The sequence below is a fragment of the Cuculus canorus genome, chromosome 7, assembly GCF_017976375.1.
Source record: "Cuculus canorus isolate bCucCan1 chromosome 7, bCucCan1.pri, whole genome shotgun sequence".
NCBI lineage: Eukaryota > Metazoa > Chordata > Aves > Cuculiformes > Cuculidae > Cuculus > Cuculus canorus.
The window spans coordinates 29,143,241-29,164,380 of NC_071407.1; the positions used below are offsets into that span (position 1 = coordinate 29,143,241).

Below are 21,140 nucleotides of genomic sequence, written 5' to 3' on the forward strand. Positions count from 1 at the left end.
ATCCCTGGATGATTGCTTAATGCATCAAGTGACCTTCATCTCTGGATGAAAAAATGTAAAATAATTCTCCTGAAGAGAGGTATGCCTAAAAAATACTCCCAAACTGGTCAACTAGTGCCTCTTTTTACCAGCAGCCTGCTCCGGGGTATTTCACAATTTATGTCTATGAAAAGCTCTCATATCTAGGTCTGGACCCTACTGTGGGCTTCTCACATACTTTGTCCCCCCCTCTTCTCCTACTCATCCCAGGGCACTCTCCCACAGAAGCAGCTGACAAGGAGGGGATGAGACGCTGAGATTCCAGGATTTCAGGCAGCTGTTCCTCCTCCTTCAGCTTTTTTTTTTTTTGTTCACTCTGTTCCCAGCAATAAGCAGTTCAGCCCTAAGTTTTATCAGGACTGTCTGCACCTGCAGCATTTCTGAAGAAACGTAGGAAGGGGGAAAATACCTGGCAGAATTGGGGAAGGAAACAAGAGAATTACCAGAAAGAAAATAAATGTACATGGAAGGACGTAGAGGAAGAGGAATGAAATTATGAGAGAGGATAAAAACAGACAGAAGAAAAGAGGGGAAAAAACAGTCAAAAGGAGAAATGGAAACACATGTTGGGGAACAGTATGAGCCACCCAGAATTTTTTTATTACTATGCTAATCTTTATCAAAGAAAAAACTGTGGCAAATACTGACTCAGGAATCTCTTGCCTCCCCTAAGCTATTTATGACATGGATTATCAGTGCTCAGGTTGTTTCTTAAATCTTTTCTAGCAAGAATATATTTTTCTTTTGTCTATATTACAACTCTATCTTGTATATCTTCTACTATTATTCTTGTGGTTAGTTCCATTAGTTGAAGTCACTGCTATATTTTCCTTATGAATATGATTTTTGTCTCCCTCTGATTCCTATTAAAAACGCTGAAGTGTAGCTGCTGTTACAGGTGGAGAAATGTGGCACTTGGTTAACTGTTAGCAGTAAAGCAGCAAAATCTGCTTGAGAGTTGTGCATGCAAAATAGGCAGACAAGGCCTATAAAATATCTGTCTAGGCTGGGAGTTACAAGGAATAAGTCCCAGCTTCAATGTATTTAAGTAGACAAGGATAGAACAGTACTTTCGAGGTACAATACTATCCACTTGAAGTATACCAACCAGCCTGTTAGATAAATTCTTTCTCTTAGGACACAGAGCTAAATGTACAAAACTCCACAGAGCCACTTCCCTTTTCACAACCTATAAATCACATGCGATATCTCTGCCTTATAGAGCTTCCATCATGCCCACAATCGTGTTACTGGAGCTTAGCCTCAGCATAATCATTATCCAGCACCTGTTTTATCTTTTACTGTGCAGGAAAAAAGCCACACAGTTAAATTCAGAAACGATTTTATCCATAGAGAAATGAGTAGCTCCAAGAAATGTCATCATTCCCAGCCATTCTTCTCGCCTTTAACCTACACATTTCTACCTTTTCAGGGGGTATAAAATATTTGTTTTCCCTATAGCTGATATGAGTCAAAAACTTTATTGGTTCAGCCAGGAAAACCCTGGCACTCAGGGCAGGTTACACGTACACATTGAGGTCGCCTTTTGTCGCCATCCTTTGCTGATTAGTTTTGAAGCTGTCATAGCACAAACAGCTGAGCTTGCACCTTTGCCTGCTAGGCTGGTGTGCCCAACTGCTGAGGCAGAGTACTCTCCCAGGCTGCCCGACAGTGGCAGGACCTGCCAAGAACAGCCCCTTACTGCCCTTTCCTAAAGGTTTGTCCTCAGCCTGCATGGCTTCGAGCAGCTGATCCTATGGGAGTCCACATTCCCATCCAATGACACGGTCTGAAGTTGTCTGTCTTTCACTGAACTTATCTGCCTGTTACCCACATTTCCAAACAGCTGCTTTCACTCTCTAATTCCGCATGGTGTTCCTAAACTGAGTTTCCGGTTTTCTTTTTTCTTCTCCTGAGGTCATGCCATCTTTCAAAAATCTCTATTTTTTAGGGCATGTATTTCCACTTGCTATTTTTGTAGATATATTTATGTCATTTGGCAAATGAAAGGGGAAGTATATGCTAAATCTGTAACTATCTTACGTGGACTATAGAGAATTGTATTCTGTTGAATTGCCGGAATTTACAAGCTATATAAATGTGGCTGAATAAAGAAATGGTGGACCTTTAAAACTGAGAAATAGATTTGTTCATAACGTGGAAAGGTGATGGAGAAGAGACATTAACAGGTCCTTAAGTTGCTAAGCTGTCAGTTGCAAAAATCCCCATCATTTCACTGCCTTCTGATTTTCATAGAAGTTCAGACTCTTACTTCTGGGTTTATTTCAAGAATGACTTAAGCATTTTGGTTTACTTATTTTTCTGCTTCAGTTAATTTAACCTTAATAAACTTTAGAGCTTTTGTGAGCTCCTGGTTTCATACATTGAATATAGTTACTTTACTCCATAAAGACTTATGATTATTTTGAAACTCGCATATTTAAATGGAAAAATAAAACCTGTTTGCTCTCAGCCTAATATCATAGGAACTGTCGGTGGCCTGATTTAAACCTTAGGGTTTCCGATACAACTGTGGAAAAGGGTAAGGGCCTTTCTTCTTGTAGGAGTTCTCAGCAAACAAAAGCTGACTCAGGGGAAGTGCACAGCGTCAGAAAGGGATAGCATAACGATGTCTCTTAGTGGAGCCAGGTCTGAGCTCATCTATTGCTTGCTTTATGTACAGCTTTTGCTAAAGCTTTCGAGGTCCCTGCCTGACTTCAGGCTTCCTATTGCTCCAAGCCTGAAGCAAACCTCCAGGCATGTCTGCCTAATCTAAAGAGACAAGGTTGGGAAGAATTGTTATTACACCCCAGTTGGAAATACAAGGCAAGGGAAAGTAAATCTGTTGTTTAAAGTATTATTTGGCTCTTAGTTTTACCTAAGGTGATATATGAAGTCTAGGGCAGTGGAGGGAGCTGAACCTTAACCTTCCATTCAAGTGCATTTAACCATAAAACTGTCATTTGTCATAGCACGCATGATGAATGCACAAATACAACTGCTCTCCACATTGCTCCTCATGGAGGATTTTACAGTCATGACACTGTACAGGGATCAACTGGCTTGATTTAGTTCCCTACGTCTGCTGTACAGCCTCTTCAGCGCTGTGAGGAACCAGCCCTCAAGGCTGACGTGCCTCTTCTGAGACATCATAAAAACGCTTATATCTGTGTTTGGAAAGCTTTGGGGTGGGAGGATGCCAGGGCCAGTGAGCTAGATAAAGATTTTTAAACCACTTTCTGAAAGCTGCTTTTAGAAAGTCTTCCTATGTGATATTCAAACGTCCCTTAAGAATTTATGCAACCAACGTTGGCTGATATTAAGAAATTAAAACATATGCAATATTAAAAAAAGCAAAATAGTTGCATAAAAAGGAAGTTACGCCTTGAAGCTTTGTGTGTTTCAGATAGACTGGATGCAACTCATACCAAATGTCTCAAAATAGTTGGAGCCTCAAGGAATCAGTAGACTTCAGTGAGTAAGTATGTCTTATTATTCCTGTAACCTACATCCTTCTTGCCTTTATCCCAATACTAATGTGACATTCTGAGCTTCCTGGAGTCAATTAAAGTTTTCCACTAACTTCAGTGGGCCAATATCTGGGTTCCTGATGCATATCCCCACCTGTCATACATGTGGGGATGGTGTTCCACAGTAGACTCCTTCCAGGACCCAGCCCGTCCAGTGCAATTGAGCCCATGCAGCATCCCTTTTCACTGTTGAGTGTGCTTGCTCTGAATTGAGGAAGGGACATGTCCTGTGCCTGGGCCGGTTGGCCTCAGGGGCTGGGGAACAGGGGTAAATGGAGAGATCTGATGATTGAGGAGCACTGCCAGAAGGAAGCAGTTGTAGATCAGTCACATCTTGAGTTAGCAGCTCCGCCAGGGTTTGCTTTACCCTGTAAGAATAGACACAGTTATCCAAAGGGTCACTGGCAATCACTATCCTTACGACTGTGAGTGATGTGATATATGCAATGTTAACAATTTTGCAGCATTAAAAGCAAGGATGGAAATCCAATTTTTCTTCTCTTCCAAAAGCATGGATAGGAACCAGGATTGCCGGCTTTAAATTGTTAAAGCTTTCCAAGAAGCCATAATTAAAGGAGTAAACATCCAGTCTACTCTTCACTTGATATTGGAAGCATGTGGGCATTTTTGATTTAATTGTGTGGGTCCATTTAGTTCTAGTGAACTATTTCTTACTTGTTCAATGGCATTTTCTTTCAGATGCTGTAGTTTAACACCTTATCGCTTCACATCATATGGTATTCAAAGCTTTTTACATTATCTTATTGTAACTTTAAAAAAGGCAAATTATTCAGTACATCGAAGGAAATAGCTTCCATCCACTGCAACCTTGGGCTGAAAGCAAAGGTTTGTAATCTGTCCTCAACTTTATTAAAAAACATAAGGCATCAGCCTTCATGTAGCTCAAATACATTTCCTTACATGGTGACATACCATGTCCGATACTGCAGAATGAATTTGATGTGAATTTCTATTCATCGCACTTAGCATACTGAATAATATTGAATTCTCAAAAGCTGTGTGATTGAACACACTGATCACGGAAAGAGAATACTTGCACAGCCTTGCACTGCTTTCCTTTTTTCTTTTGTCTTTTTTTTTTTTATTATATTCCTTTCCTGTGCCTGGGGATTGATCGCCACCTCCCCATGAACAAGAAGAATTTAATTCTCAGGCCCTGCCCTTCGTACCAGGCTTGAACAGCCTTCCCTTGGCAACAGGTCAGCAAACCTCCTATCCTGTGCAGCAACAACCCCCTTCTCCATACATAAATGTTTACACACATATAGATGGAAAAGTAGAAAAAAAATGATAGTTTTAATCCCTCTGAGATTTCTGGTTTGGGCTGTCCCTAAGGGACTTCTGCAGTGGCAGCATGAGGGCTCTTGTGCCACTGCTTAGTCTGGGTCCCAGTGACACCTGTGACTTGGTGACATCCAAGTCTCATCTGTTGGCTCTCAGGGCTATCTGACTTGCTACTTGCTGTCAAACGTTCAGTATGAAATATACAGGGCTAAAAATGTAGGACAACTATGACTGGAGACTTAGAAGAGATATTCTAGAATTAGGAAAAAACAAGTAATTTTCTGTAATTGGGATAGAAGTTAGTGTCAAGGTTAACAAAGAAAAAAATATTCTCTATTTGAGTACAAAGCTCTTATTTCTCAAACAAATCCAAGCTATCAGATTTTCTGCAGAAAGCCTCCAACTATTTCAGGTATTTCTAAGACAACACCTGTGCCCGGTAGCATCAGTTTTAGCAGTGACAGCTGGCTTTAGAGGGCTGTGGGAAACAGACAAGTTACGGGGTATCTATGCCCAAGTCTCTTTTAGATGCTGTGATTGGCATGTTGTTTTATATTACAGAGGATAAAATTCCCACATTGTCTATCGTGGCTTCTAGAGATTAAAGGGAAGATAACCTGTCCAATCTTTATTATACGCTTAAAAGCATAGATGGAAAAATCCATGTGTATCAGTTCTGTAAGTTTCAAGGAAATTTGCAGAGGAAACAAATGACCTAAAGTGAAAATGCATAATACTTTGCAAAATTGGTACCTGGGAGTCATGTGGTTAAACCAGCAGTAAAAATGACCTATTCTTTTCAACATGAAATTAGATCTCTGCTGAAGTATAGAAAAGAGATTTTTAGACTGTTTTGCCACCTGCTCCTTGTCCCTGGGTTCTGTATATTCAGTTTTGATTTTATGAGGGAAAGCAGGGGGAATAAGGTGAATTATAAATGGCATAAATCAAGATCATAGTGGTTTGGTCTTTTCTTCCTGGTTATATATATTTTTTTTAATCCCGTTTTTTTTGTAAACTAGCAAAATTTTAACTGCTGACAAAGCCAGAGAATTTTTGGTTACTTCTCCTCCTATGTTTTAAAACTTCTCCTCTTTCAAGCAACTCTCTTCCTAAACAGCATAAGTGAGCTACTTGATATGCAGTGAGGCAAACCAACAGATAATTTGACCACAGGTCACATAAACAATTGTAGTGCCTTTCTTCTTGAAGTTCATGTTAATAGCTTGTATGTATGTATGTATATACTTGTGCGTTTGGTTGTATATAATATGCTCAGAAAATGCCGATTTAATCCCCCTGACATCAGACATGCAGTGCAGCAGTGGTGTGATTTTACTATAGCTCTTCAATATGTGGAACAGAGTATGCTGGACAAGTTGGAAGGCCATTCAAAAAATAGAAATAAATATTTTGGCAAGTGAAAAAAAGATAAATTGTCTCATGCTCATGGAAAGCCAGGAACCTAGGTGTGCAAGTTGCCTTCAAAATTACTATCAAATGTCTAAACAATTGACAGAATCTGGCTTCTCTAAGCCTGACAAGAAACAGAATAATTAAGAAGGACAAGTAACTTGCCTGTCAATAATCCTTACCTGTATTGCTAACTCATCTTTAATTTAAACCCAGCAAAACTTTGCTTCTGTTCCACCATATGGAAAAAAGCCATCTTGTAATACTCTCTTGACAATTCACTCTAATTAGGTTGGTGAATTGAATGTTTCAGTCATTGCGGAGTAAGGGGATCAAAATATACTTCACAGTGCCCATCATGAGACAGAAGCAGGAGGGATCTGGAGTCAAAGCAAGCGGACTCCAATCTCTTCACACAGGGGGAAAAAATATGCTGTTATGTGTACTGTAAGTATACTTTCTTCTTTGTGGCTGAGATATATACTGGTTTTTTAAGAGAGAGTCCTTGCTCTTTCTGGACTCAAACTACTCCTGCTGGTTAAGAAGGAGACAAAAAAGGTGATACAAATCAATAGAAAACCTTGTTTCTTTATGTAATTAAATTAGCTGACATCAAGTTGCATGATATATTTTTACACAATCTGGTACGTTTTAATATAATTAATGTCAGACCTCCATCAATGGTTAACACTACCGGTCTCTAGAGACAAAAATAGGTGCAGTTTCCTTACAGAAAACTTGGGGAAAAAAACAATGATTGAAAATTGCTGAGATGTTGTCTTTGTTCCGTAACATCTTCTCTGTTTCTTTTTATTACTGAACATTTCTTCTTCTATGCTCCGATTAAAATTTTATCTTTCCAATTTCCAACTCAAATTGTATGCTGAGGCCCATTCATTAGGACTTGCGAATACAGATGTCCAATGAATCCCTCAAAGAGAGTCTTAACACAGACCTACTTTTAAGTATGGTATCTTGTGTTTTTCCAAAAACTCATCTTTCTCACAGTAATGTTGGTTTTCTTATCTCTCATTAAAAACATCCTGATGGATAAAAAATTACTCTCCTAATCAAGAGGACAGGGAACTAAGACCAGGAATGATTCCTGCGCTGAAGATGTCTGTAAGTACTAAAAATATAGCAGTCCTCTGGGGTATTTAGTGACAAATATCTGCTTTTGAACCTTCTTATTGGAAGTTCTTGTGTAACTACAAATAAAATGTTACTTGAAACTGTAAAAAATGCCTATTTTTAAGAAATTTTGGGTTGTCTTTTCATATTTCCATGTCAAGAGAACGTCTGCTGAGTGACAGAAATGCAAATTCAGGCTGGAGAAATATATAAAATTTATAGAACTGTGTTTTCTGAAGAATATTGCCTTTTGTGTTACTCTTGTTTATTTGTTTTGTGATCATTATAATATAGACAATGTGTTTAAGAGACTCTTTGCTAGCGAGGAATTATATCTCAGCCTTTTGTCTTTAAAAAGAAAAAGGCCTTAATCCAGTTCTAAAGTTTTATTATTGAATGAGTTTAGAATTCTACCTTTCCTTGAATCTTTAGATAAATAATATCAGTCTTCTGTCTTTTTACTTTTTTAAATGTATATGAGACCTAAATATATGTGCTTTTCTTTCAGTGTCTCTAAAATAAACGTATGATATTTTTTGCACATATCTTAAAGCAAAATTATTATGGAGACTGATCTTTGCACTGTTCCTCATATACATCTAAGTCTGAAATTATTGTTATTTAATTACTGTAGAGAAATATGTTTTCCTTGAAAAATGGTTAAATACCAGAATTTCAAATTATGTTCAAAAAGAATCGATTCTCTTTAGTCTCTCTGTTTAGACAGATATGCTTCTGGATGGATTCTTGGCATGGGTAGGAAATTTATCAAGGTGTGAGTTATTGCCCAGGAAGTGTAGATTTTGTAATTCTGGATGTGCTCCAAATGTTAATGTGTTTGATCAGAGGAATGAGCTATTACTTATTGGGGTGAGCTAAGTGTAGAGAAGTTTAATGATTAATGAAATATACTCATCTATTTCATGGGTGTGCAATTCCTGAATTGCTCCTAAGAGCTAAAGCGAGTTTATACAATAAAACAGAGTGATTTTGATTTTTCACAGTTGTAACAAAGGCCTCTTTTCTAGTCTTCTCACAGGCATTTGTGTTTACTCCTGGAAAAGCCCTTGTTGTCTTGCAAAGGTCTTGTCCTGGTGTGGTGCGACCTCTGCCTTGGGTCACTTCCCAACCCACGGACCATGATGGTGCACTATCATCTGCTGATCCAGCTACAAAACTGAGAATGCTGATACATTTAAGGTGAGTATTTGACTTATCGTGCAAGGAGGAAAATTCTGGCCAGGTTGACCTCTGTGTATTTGAATCAATGAAAATCTGTATGTGCGTGTGTACGTGTGTGTGATTTGACTTGACCTTGTAGTCAAGTATACTTTGAACTTTGTAATTTTAGAGTCTGTAAATAACTTGCTGATTTCATTACAGCAAATCTTGTTGAATCACTGTGTGAATCAACTGATAATTGTTAACAGAAATTATACTTATTTCAATTTTGTGATCTAACTCAATAAATTCTAAATTGCTGCTAAATCAAAGCCTCATAAAATTTCCATCTGCAACAAATTGGCATTGTCAGCAGGACCGTAAATCAAGATTTATGACAAATTGGCACTTTTAAAACACTGTATTACAATTACTTTTGCTGATATGTTTGATGGTGATGATTTAAACTGTTCTAAAAATCATGTATCCATGACACCGGGTCCCATACATCCTGTGGTTCTTCTGGGTTTCTGTTTTTCCAGAGGATTCAGTGTGCATTTTTCCCAATGTACTAGTACTGGCTACAAAAACAGGACAATATGTACAGTTGATACCCTCAGTTTGACTAAGAGGTGCTCATTCCGGCAAGCAGCCTGTTCCAGATTCCTCATACTGACATAAGAGTTAGTTTGGTCTAAACAAAACTGAAGTCCCATAGATCTATTTCAGGACCTGAATAAAATCTAATTTACTCTTTTATTGATCTATATTTGGGATAGTTATCTTTAAAAGTCAGGTCCCTATTTTGGATATAAAAACCTCATCCTTCATAGTTATTCCATCTTTGCTTCTGCTTCTTTATCACCATTTATCTTTATCAGTTTCTATGGTATTATATCCAGCAGATTGCACAACAGAGGAACACATCCAGACTGTGATGAAGGAGTGAATACGATCATGCAAGGATGCATAAATACAGGAATTCACAAAATAATTTGTTCACTCGCAGCATTTCTTACTTCTAAGGTAATGTTTTTAAAAATATTCTTTTAAATGTCTATTCTAACCTTCAGAAACATAGTGCTTTCTCTAATACGGTGAATGTAACTTATTTTTTCTCACATGATAAAACGTGCAAGATCTGTATTGTATATATACTTGTTGGTCCATCCTTTTTTTAGGTTAATTTCATTTGGTTTTGTTTTGTTTCTTTTTTCCTAAATACAAAATATATTGCCTATCAAAATATTCACCAGAATGAGAGAACAATACTACACACAGAAAGTGTTGTGAGTCTACAACCAGGATGTTTGCTCTGCCCTGTTGCCATTAACATTATGAAATGCGTCTAAGTGCTAATGAATGAGACCTGGAATGTCTAACTGTGATGATGGTTTCATAAAAACTGTAAGTAAATAGTGAATATTAAAGGAAAAAACAATGGAGAGATGATGTTATGTTGCACCTGTTTATGTGTCCTAAAGGGACAGGTGGTGGTTGTTGTTGTTATTATTATTATCGGGCACATTATTTAGACCTCATCATCTATCCAGCTGCCTATTTTCTTTTTCTCAAATGAAAGAAAACTACCTCTTTCAAAATACAAAGGAAAGACTTCTAGGGTACCATGAACATGTAAATGCAAAAGGGAGAAAAGACTCAGTGTTTTGCATAGCGAAGGGTAACTATTCACACATATTTTTTCCTGAATAGAGGAAATAATATGATCGGATGAATTCATTTGAGGATGATCTTCACTGATCCCTCTAAGTGTTTTCATCAGGGCCTAAATTCAGATTCACACTATGTAACTCTGCAAGAAAAGAATTATATCCTCTTAAGTCTTTTGCAGACTATGTGAGTTAGGGTTCAATGTAGTCAGCATATGCAGGGCAGTGCCATTGTGCTTTCTACACATAAGAGTAGAGAAAGGGAAGGGAACTTGGAGGAACAGGACAAAGTCATGGTGCTACTTAACTACCAATTCAGCGTGACTGGAAGTCTTTAAACGCATTGCTAATAAAACATTTAAGAATCCACAAAGCCACTGTAGGAAATCAAAACTAGGAGAGAAAAAGTGAGGAGTTTTATGCTTTTTCTTTTGTGTATCTCTGTACTACCGTCCCAAAGCCTTTTATGTGATTTAAAAGCAGTTAAATGTAGCTTCTGTGCTGCCCTGTTCTAGAAGCTGAGCCTCAGCCAGCTCTGGCTGATGATCAGGTAGAGTAAAGCCCTCTAAAGAGCTGACAACCTAAGAGGTTAATCTGCAGTTCTTGAATGATAATTGTGTCATTGAAGTGTTCAGTACAGGCATTTCAAAAGATCTGTTAGGATTTCTTGTATTTGAATCTTTCTTCCTTCTTCTTTTCTCAGGACAGCATTTTTTTTTTTTTTTTTTTTTTGTTGAGTGACATTTTTCTCCATCTCTTTTGATCCCACATTAGTCACAAGCAGCAGAACCAGAAGCATGAGCACATTCCCCATTTTATCCAGACTACCTATTGAACAAATCCACAAAAACCACAGAAATGTCAGAAGAAAGAAACACAGTTTAGCAGAAACATATGCATGGTCATTTTCAGTAGAAAGCCAAGATGGTCAAATAGATTAGAAATTGAATTTTAGGGTATGCAGAAATGAGATGCCTGATTTTTTTACTGTTAGTAGATCTGTCAAACTTTCAAACATCCAGATTAAGCACCATGCTGAAAGAATAAGAATTCATCCCATCTCCTCAAGTAGAGATATTACCAGTCTTTCACAGAAATAGGAAGTTTCATTTTTAAGGGCAAGGTGATGAAAGAAGGTGGTATATGTCTAATGCAGAGAAAACAGACCTATGTAGGGCCAACGCTAAGGTAGGACAAAGATTCAAACAAACAGCTTGGGGACAGGTCAGGCTTTATTTTCAGGAGCAAGACTGAGGCAGAAGCAGGAGATGAGGTTAATAGTTACGACAGCGAATAGCTAAACTAACTACCAGGGTAGGCAAATAGGCTTGATGCTAGAGCTACGAGATATATACACAGCACTTGGGCTAAAGCAGCATCACCACTTTAGTTTAGTGGTGCTGGCTTTCAAGCTGGCAGACAGGAGTGCAATAACGAATCCCCAGCACAGCGCAGCTGGGCTCCTTGCATCTGCTCTTGCTCGTTACACTTGGAACTTCTAATCAACAACCAAAGGTCCCAAAAGACACATAACATCACTATTACGTACATCAGCTAGCAGATTCCCCAAATAACTCTCTTTGCTGCAGCTGAGAGGGTAGAAGAATGGATTTCAAGAGCTTTTATTGGACGTATCCATGCTTTGTTCTTCTGGGGTAATGATATGTTTAGAGACATTTGGCGGATTATATTTATGCTCTTAAAATTTACACTGCTTTTTGATACAAAACAGTCATGCTAGTATGAACTAAGCATTTACATTTTTTCCAGGCAGTTTAAGCTGAAAGTTAAATATTTAAGACGGACTGTTTTGTTTTTAATTGTCCAAACCAATTAGATGTTTCCACTGTCATAATACATTGGTGAACAAAACTTTGTATAAAAGAAACATAAGGACATGAGAAAGAATTGCTGCCTACATTCACAGAGGTGATACCTGCTATAAATGTGGCAGTGCTGTAAAGGTATTATTTGTCATTTTCTGGAAATTTAGTTTCAAGAGCAGAAGCTCGTCTTGTGTTCATATCTGCCTGCTGGAAGGTAATGAAAAGAAAAGGGGAAAAAAAAAAAAGAAAAAGAAATCCTTTCATTCTTGAAGGGCCCAAGAAATTGAAAGAGTTAATGGCTGGGTCTACTGTCCTTGGAGTCATGGCTACATTTTCTGTTGATCCGAGTGTGCTGGAGTCAGGCTCTGCATGACTTACTTGAGCTACCGTATGGCTGCACTACTGCCCAGATTTGAATGCTTGGACTCCCTTCTTCCCCCCTTTACTGTTAGGGTAAAAGAGGGTCTCAATTCTAACCTGATTGCCCTACTTCACAACCTTCTCTCAGCCCTCTGGAAGCTCTGCTTCCCTTTGAGTGCTGCCGTGCGGTGCAAAGCTAACAATTTACAACCTTAAACATTACAGCCTTCATGTATCACGTTGTTGATGGCGTTCTATTAGTCTAATTGCAGATATACATTTTATGAAATGAAGGCTGATGAAAATATCAAGTTATTGAGGTTCCGTTTTAGCTTTGGCTGTGGATGTTTTAACACAGAAAGAAATCAATCAGGTTAGGGAAAGCTCTGAATATATATTTTCTAGGGGGAACAAAAAGTTTTTTCTCGTCGCCTCCTCTCACTGCCTCTCAGTTATTGAAAGAGAAAGAAATGATGAAAATGACACATGAGCTGCTGCAAAGCCTAAAAATAAGACAGCTTTTATTTTATATTTAGAAAGGGAAATTAGATTGTTCTGTGGGTATTTTTCTTTTCTTTTTTTTTTTCTTTAAACAAGGTGGCATTTAAAGCAGACATTCACCATGCCAAAAAAAAAGCAAACAAGTTTATTGTATATTGCTGCTCGGGAGGTAGCTAACGGGAAAAGAGATAAGTGGGAGAGGGGGAAGAAAGTGGAGGCACTTACAGGAAAAATGCATTTGTGTGGGTTAGGTTAAGCAGTTTGAGATAGGGAAATAGTTGTCAAATGGCTTCACACTGACACCCAGAAATGAAAAAGAGCCTTTCCTCTTGAAAAGTGTTACCTATGGGCCATCCTTGAAGTTAGTATTGGGTACAATGGACTGGTGATGCTACTGGCAGGAGGCTAAACATGTGAGTGTTAATTGCAGCCAGAGCAAATGTGTAAGATTCCAGTTCAGCAGAAGTGACAGTCTTGAGGTTAAAAAAAAAAAAAGGACAACTGAATGCTAAAAGATTTATTTTTCTCTTCCTAAACTATCTTTACAGAATTAGTTCTGCTCCCTACCAAGAGTTTTGACATTGGTCTCAGACACAAACTGCAGAATTAAAAAAAAAAAATAAACCCACCGAGTTCATTCGTTGAAGTTCACCAGGATTAGCCACACAAGAGCAAATTCCAGGAAGAGGAGGTAATCAGCATGCAGGCAAGCAATTAGATCTGCATATTAAGTATGAAAATACACAGTGCTGGGTTGCATATTAAGCCAATGTAGTAACCTTGTGCTTCCAGAGCCACTGGGTGCAGTGACTGTGCAAAGGAGCTCTGGAGACTCTTCCTGAGGGGCAAATTGCTTTCCTGCTGTCATAATCATCGATACGGTGCTGTAATTGCACTCTGTGCTTGATCGTGATCAGTAAGTGGGCTGGGAATAGAGAGAAGCAGTAGTGCCTGCCTAGGAAAGCCCAGCCTGGAGTGGTGGGCACCAAGTAGGGTTGCAGGAGCTGCGTAGGACCAGCAGCTGCACTGGGGTGCTGTTAACAGGCCAGGACGATGTGAGATGCCTGAGAGATGGGCACAGGGAGGTTTTCAGGGCTGCTGCCCCCCCTGCGACTGATTCATGACTCTGCTCCGAGCTGCTCCCTTTCCAAATCGTTAAATTCGCTTCAGAAAAAGAAAGAGCAGCAGCCTAGGGAACTCTTTTTATTGTTTTTTATTGTAGTGGGATTTTACTGCAGTAGAAGCAGCCTATTCTAATTTTGAAAACTAATGCTACTGGAACAAACTACATTTTTATCTGTAATTATGCTTATTAGCTTTTTCCTTCGCTCTTTAAAATTGAGAACTGGGATATTCAAATGCTCTCTATTGTTCCTCACTGACAGCGACTGCACAACTGGGAAGAGGTCTGGCCATGCAGACATCCACCCAGGCATCTTGCTGTTCATCATTGCCAGCAGATTTCATGAGTTTCTAAGGCTACAGTTACCTCACTTGTAAAGTTTCAGCATAGAGCTGCCACCCTGTGCCCAGCTCCTTGCCCATGGATACTCAGTAAGAGCCAAATGTTGATAAACCCATGTTAAAGGCCCAGATATATTTGCTCACTCAAGATCCTAAATGCTTTTGTTGGCTAGGACCCACAAAAAAAAAAAAGAAGAAAAAAAAATAATAATAAAAAAAGAATTAAAAAAAAAAGAAGGAAAATTAAAAGTTAGTTGTCCATTCTGTTTTGAGAATGACTTGAGTGTCCAGCAGATCCAAAGGCAAACCATGATCTCCTGGCTTGCTGGCTGAGTAATTGCTTTCTAAAATCCATTGGCCAGCTTCACACGGAGGATAATTAGGTCCTTTCAAGGGAGATTTATCCTTACCCTCCTCAAGAAAGATCATTGACTTTTAGTGAGAAATACGATCACAACACAAGGCTGAGATCATTTGACAGTTTATGTGACATGGCACATATGAAATAAAATAAATGACACTGTCTTCCTGTCCTTCCTGTCCAAGGCCTTAATTTCTCTATGTATCTCTAATCCTTCCATTTATAAATGTCTCTCGAAGATTAGGTTCTCATTCAAAGCTGCTTTTTTTTTTTTTTTAATTAATTTTTTTTTAAGAGCTTGATATTGTGGGAGGGAAAGATAGTAATAAGAAAAGGACGGGAAGAATGATCACCTCTAAGGAAAGCAGCTTACTATTTCAGGAACCAGGCAAAATCATTTTGGATGAGCATCAAACATACAACACAGCCAAAATGTTTTATTTTTATCTTTTTTTCTCCCTCTAAAATAGCGTGTTTGACAACGCTGTCCCTTTAAATCTACTCTTAACTTTCTCACTTTGCCAAGTTGGAATTTGCTGTATTTCTTAGCCCTATGTGGCAGTGTGGGTGTCAGGAATAGGTGGTGGTATCATTTTTCATTAGTTAACCTGGGGTTTAATTGATATCATTATTCCATACCCTTCCTCCCACCCTTCTTCCACCTCTTCATTTTAAACCTGGTCTTTTGGGTCAACACACTTCAAAAACATACTACCTTCCTCGTTTAAAGTCTTCTCTAGGAAAGGGTTGCTTCAGAACTCCTTTTCACTTTTACATCCCAGTTAATATGGAGATGAAAAATATGTCCAATATGGTTTTACGTTAGTAATCCTATCCAGGGATAATCTCTTTGCACACAAAATGAAGAGATGACACAGTATCAGTGGTGGGGAGCAGACTTACCAGTACACTTTGCATTATGAAGATTTGTTGGCTTCATTTTATTAGTTTTTTTAAATAAACAAAAGTTATGCCTTATAAATTATCCCTTCTGCATAAAATATGATGTTGAAATATAAATGTTTTATATAGCTATATTAAATTAATCATGGCAATAAGCCCTTGGGTAAGGTGTTTTGTCATACCTTAAATCCACTCAGCAAAGATTCCAGGGTAAACAGTAAAAGTTTTGCCTTCCTCCTTCCCCCGCAGCGTGATGTATCATTACTAGAGGAAATGCAGAAAAGAGGTAGTTGGGAGACATATAAAAGAAAAAGTCAAGAACTTATCTGCATTGACAGAGACAAGGTCTCCGTAGCCTGGGTTCTCTCTTCTTCAAAGGATCTCCCTACTCCCTGTATCCTAAAAGTTCTTCTGAAAATAGAAAACAAAAGACCCAAGATCAGCTGTGATGCAATGGACTGCACCTTAGACAAATGTTTTTGGGACTGTACTGAGAACCAGAAGTCAACCTGCGCGGCAAAGATCTTCCTCTGCCTTGTGTTCACCCAAGTGAGCAGGGACTTGTGATGTATTCAGGTCTCATTTCTTGTCCCTTGCTCTATCTGACTCATAAATGTAGACATAAATAAACCCACCTACACATTGCAATGAAGCTGGGACTGCTCTGCTGCCTGCATAGTAACAGGTAATGTATAAACTACTGGTGTAACTCAGGACCACAAGCTGCCGCTTTCAAAACCTGGGCTTTCAGGCTTCTGAAATCCATCGGAAAAGACACAGCTTAACCTTCAGTCTCTTAGCTTAGTTCGTACCTCCCTCATTACGGTTACATTACAGAAAGATGTCTGTTATCACTTGCTAAGTCAATTAATGAGATAAAGCAAAAATACGAGTGAGAGCATATTGGGCAATTCAAAGGTTGAAAGGCTATATTGAAACACACCTGGTCATAATTAAGATTAACTGTACAATTTCATCTGGCCAAACATAATTACTTGCAACTAATAGTATCTCAGTGCAGCTGATTGGCATGTATACTATATAGCTATGACAAGCAAGGACAAGATTTAGGTGACCTGCAGGAAAACGTAATGAGCATGCTTCCAGGAAGGGGGAGAAAGCAGAATAAAATGAAAAAAAAAAGGAAAAAAAATATTGCTGCCAATCAACTTCACACAGAGTTTAAGAGCCTTTTTTTTTTTTAAAAAAAAAAAAAGTATTTTCCATCCCAGTGCAAGGTTTTCTTTTACTTTTTTTCTGAATTGTCTCTTCTGTCAGGTTAAATGGAGGTATAAGACTTAGTTACTGTGAGTGTGATTTGTTGTGATCGGCTAATGCTATGAATGGGAAAAGTTACCGGTATGGGAGGGAAAACAGTGGGTTTAATGTGTGCCTGACAGGAATCAGAAATAGCAACTAATGGTACACGTAGTAGTTGGTTATTTACCAGTCCTAAGCAGATGCTCAAGCTGATTAGTTTTTTGTCTAGAGGTGGGACTTTTGTGTCCTACTGCAGATGACAAGTGTCCTCCAAAAGAAAAAAAAAACACTATCTCTTTGTAATGTGATTTAAGTAATGTTTGTAACCACTACTACCTTCACTGTCTTATCTCTCCATCTGCCTAACTACTGCTCTGGTAATGGTTGCAATTGTGCAGCTGTGTACTTCTGGGTGTCAGGAATAAAGACACTTGAAATCTCACTCCAGAATTCACCAGAGGGAGTGAAGGGAGAGAGGAAATCCTGGAAACTGGTGATTTCCCACTGATGTCATACGTCAGGATGGGCTCTGCCAGGATGCCAGTTTTACTGAAAATTCAATATCTTTCTCTACTACAACAGAAGCCCAACTGAGCTGCCATCTACAGCAGCACTCAACCAACCCAATACAAATACTGTGTGATTCATTGGTTATCGTCAAATGAACTTTCCCTTCTAACTTTGAAAAAAATTAGGCAGGGTTAAAATTCATTGTAAGGGTAGCTGACCAGATTCAGTTGTAACAAAAGGAAAAAGGAATAATTAGAACTCTAAGTTTTATTGAGGAGCAGCTGGGGCTATGCTGCTTTTATAAAATATTATTTAGACTCTTGCAGTTTTGTTTACAAAACATCTCAGAATAAGGTGCCAGATGGCAGTAGATGAGTGGGTGCTGATAACAGCACATGTGAGACAACTGTCTCTGTGGGTACCCCTTTCCTAGTCACCCAAGGAGAACTCCAAGTTGAGGTTTTAGCCTGGAGACAACTGAAGTTTGCTGAACACTTTTCCTACTATCAGCCAGGGTGTTTGAGTGGCCACCTGGCACATGAATATATTAATGACCATTAAGACTGTTTTCAAGCCACTGTCTTTCAGGAGGATGTATCACTGAGATGCTTTATGAAGTCGTTAATTACTACAGAGGACTTGGAGGCTTTGGATCACACTCAGTGCAGGTGATGGTGCAGGTCTAACTGCACCCAGTTCCTCATCCACACACAAGCCACACAGGTAATGTGCAGTGATGAAACTGGTCTCCTGTCTGGGGCTGTACCCTGGAAAAGCAGCTAAGTGTGGGGAACGGCCAGGGCACTCCATCCACATCCCTCCTCACAGTGCAGGAACAGCTGGGCTATAACTGCCAGCACTGGCCTTTGCTTTTGTTTTAATTCCTGGTCTTATGACTGTTGCTTACCGTGCCTTAGCGGAGGAGTGCGCTCAAGTCACAGCCTTTTTTATTTTGCTATTCCTCAGAGCCTTCCAGGTGCTTTGCCCAGGTACTGCACACACCTGAGAAACTCCACACATCAAACTGACGAAGACCATCTCCACAGCTTTGTGTTGCCATGGTTTGAAAGCACAATTAAATAATGCCGGTGCCGTTGGAAGATTTACTGGGTACTTTCTACACACACGCTTTCTCACTATATTTCATCATTTTCAAGGAAGTAAGAGTCTAAAATAGAAATAAATCAATATCCAATTGAATGGGTATTGATCCCTCTTTTCACCCTTAGAACAAATACCTTCTCCTCAATAACCAGCTATGAAGGGGAAGCCATTGTTCATCTCAGACAAATAAGGCTCAATAAATCTTAATCCTGCTAAAAGTTAATGCTGAAAGGAGCCCAGAGATACCACAGTTCAGCATCCTCAGAGCCAAACACAGCAGTGCCTTTCTCTTTTACTGTTACATCTCTTGCTTTGGCTGTGTTTTTTAATGTAGAATTGTTTAAATGTGAGGCTGTTTTCATAGTCTTCCCTTTGTTCTACTTATTCAGGGCAATTCCACATTTCTTTCATTGAACACCTGACTTTGATCTATTGCAGCATCTAACTTGTGCCTTCTTGTCAAGGCTGACATTGTGTGGAAGAGCTTTCAGCAGAATATCTCCATGAGGCTGGACCAGAGGTCCATACAGTCTGCTATGATTGCATAATGCAAAGTACAGAACACGCACATAGGCAGCTGTTCTAATAGTCTCCCCTTCTCCAACATGTTTCAGGTCAGGGGACTGCCTGAGTCAGTCTGTGCATGCAAAAACCCTCTGAGGATCTCCCTTCTGTTAGTTCTCTCTCCTTTCTGACCCCCTGCAAACTTCTTGAGACTGCTGAGAGAAGACGCAAACTGCTAAGAACATAAATTGATATTGAATGCGAACCAAAGCGAAAAACTAAGGACAATAGAAAATATATTTGAAGTTTTAAATTAGGTAGAACTCTTTGAAAAACCCAGATGGAACACAGAATGATTTGTTTTCCTGTGCCTACCTAACCTCCTGAGGGTACTCTTCTGTCTCAGTGGAGGTGAGAAGATGAATGCTGTCAGACATGGCTTCAGTCAGTGAAGTCACCCCTTCGTGCTGGTGTGCAGAGCAAGGAGGGGGCCCTGCAGCCCTGAGCCCCTCACGGCAGGGTCTGCGTGGATGTGGTTGCTACAACCTTAGAGAGGGCACTGAGGTTGGGGTTTCTCCAGTGTTGGTGTTGTATGACCCTGCAAAGCAGCAGTGCAACATATCAACAGATAAGCTACAAAGACGTTGAAATAACAAGATCACTGCCATGTTTCAGTTCAGCCCCAACAACCCAGGTCCTCACCTTTATTCACGTACCTGATCTGCTGTAGCCCTAGGCCCCTCTCTGGAACTCAAGGAGCTGCAATACGACTGCAACCAGGTGCTTAAAACTTTAGGTATGTGTTCGTAACCCCCAGACTTGGGTCCCTATTCTAAGTTCATGCTAGAAATAGAACCGGATATCAGGAAAAATTTCTTTCCTGGAAGAGTGATGGAGCACTGGAACAGGCTGCCCAGGGAAGTAATGGAGTCACCATCCCTGGAAGGGTTTAAAAACCATGTAGACATGGCACTTCGGGACATGTTTTAGTAGGCACGGTGGTGTTGGTCTGATGGTTGGACTTGATGATCTTAGAGGTCTTTTTCACTCTTAGTGGTTCTATGATTCTGTGATAAATATTTCTTATAAATATTTTACAACCCTGTTAAAATGTATTAATTTTGCACAAATACCTTTTGTATTTGCTTCTTATGAATATTTATGAAGCTGGGTTTTGCTGTGCAAAAACTGCATGGAAAGGTATTTTACATCCTGCTCTGGTCTACTCACGCTAACACTGCCTTCCCACAGTCCCCATCAGCAAGCAGAAATGCCATGAGGTGCCTTTTGGGATCAGCTGCTTCTCGCTGTTCAATCAGAAAGCCTTGTCTGGTAGCAGCAGCTTCTTTCTCAAGTGTGTATTAAGTCTGTTCTTAATACCTTCAGGCAAAGAGCATCCAATTCTGATCAGCTGATACAATAGCAAAGGAATGGCATTCAAATCAAGTGCAGTTGGACACATCTTTGGTTTTGTGGATGGGTGTGTCAGGAGCTGCCTGAAAAAGGCTCACTTGACACTTCCTTTTGTACCTGCCTTAAAACATTTGCAATTTCAGGCCATTTAAATGATACATCAGATTGACATCAGGATAAATCTGTGTCTGTTAATCCACAGTAACATTTCTTTCCTGGTGTTGCTCAGTCTTTGTTGTTCTGGCAATGTTCTTCCTCTTGGGCTGGTATGGAACGACCTGGGTGTACAAGAAACTGCTTTGTCTCTACCCTGTTGAGTCATCACCCTGGAGGTATTTAAAAGATGGGTAGATGAAGTGTTCAGTGATATGGTTTAGTAGTGGATAGGTACAGTTGGACTTGATCTCAAAGGTCTTTTCAACCAAGCGATTCTATGATTAGAATGTAATATTGTCATGTTATTTATAGTATAATATATTAGAATATAATGTTATATATCGTATAAGTACCTATAAAATATATAACATAACATATATAACAAATAGAAATTTAGCATATATAATGTGTAATGTGTAACACATTAATAGGTAACACCTAATATGTAACATGATATAATGTATGATATATCATGTATGGTCAATGTAACCTTTATGAATGCTGTTGCCTACCATAATTAAACCATGTG

At 39.1% G+C, this 21,140-nt stretch overlaps 1 long non-coding RNA gene across 1 annotated transcript; it reads right to left on the minus strand.

The window, feature by feature from the left end:
- Positions 1–3,395: 3,395 nt before the first annotated feature.
- LOC128852649 (uncharacterized) lies at positions 3,396–19,631 on the minus strand. The gene is made up of 3 exons (XR_008450614.1): positions 19,418–19,631; positions 15,847–16,075; positions 3,396–3,937 (listed from the first exon to the last, which is right to left on the minus strand). It is a non-coding gene; the product is annotated as an uncharacterized LOC128852649 (long non-coding RNA).
- Between the last annotated feature and the right edge of the window lie 1,509 nt (positions 19,632–21,140).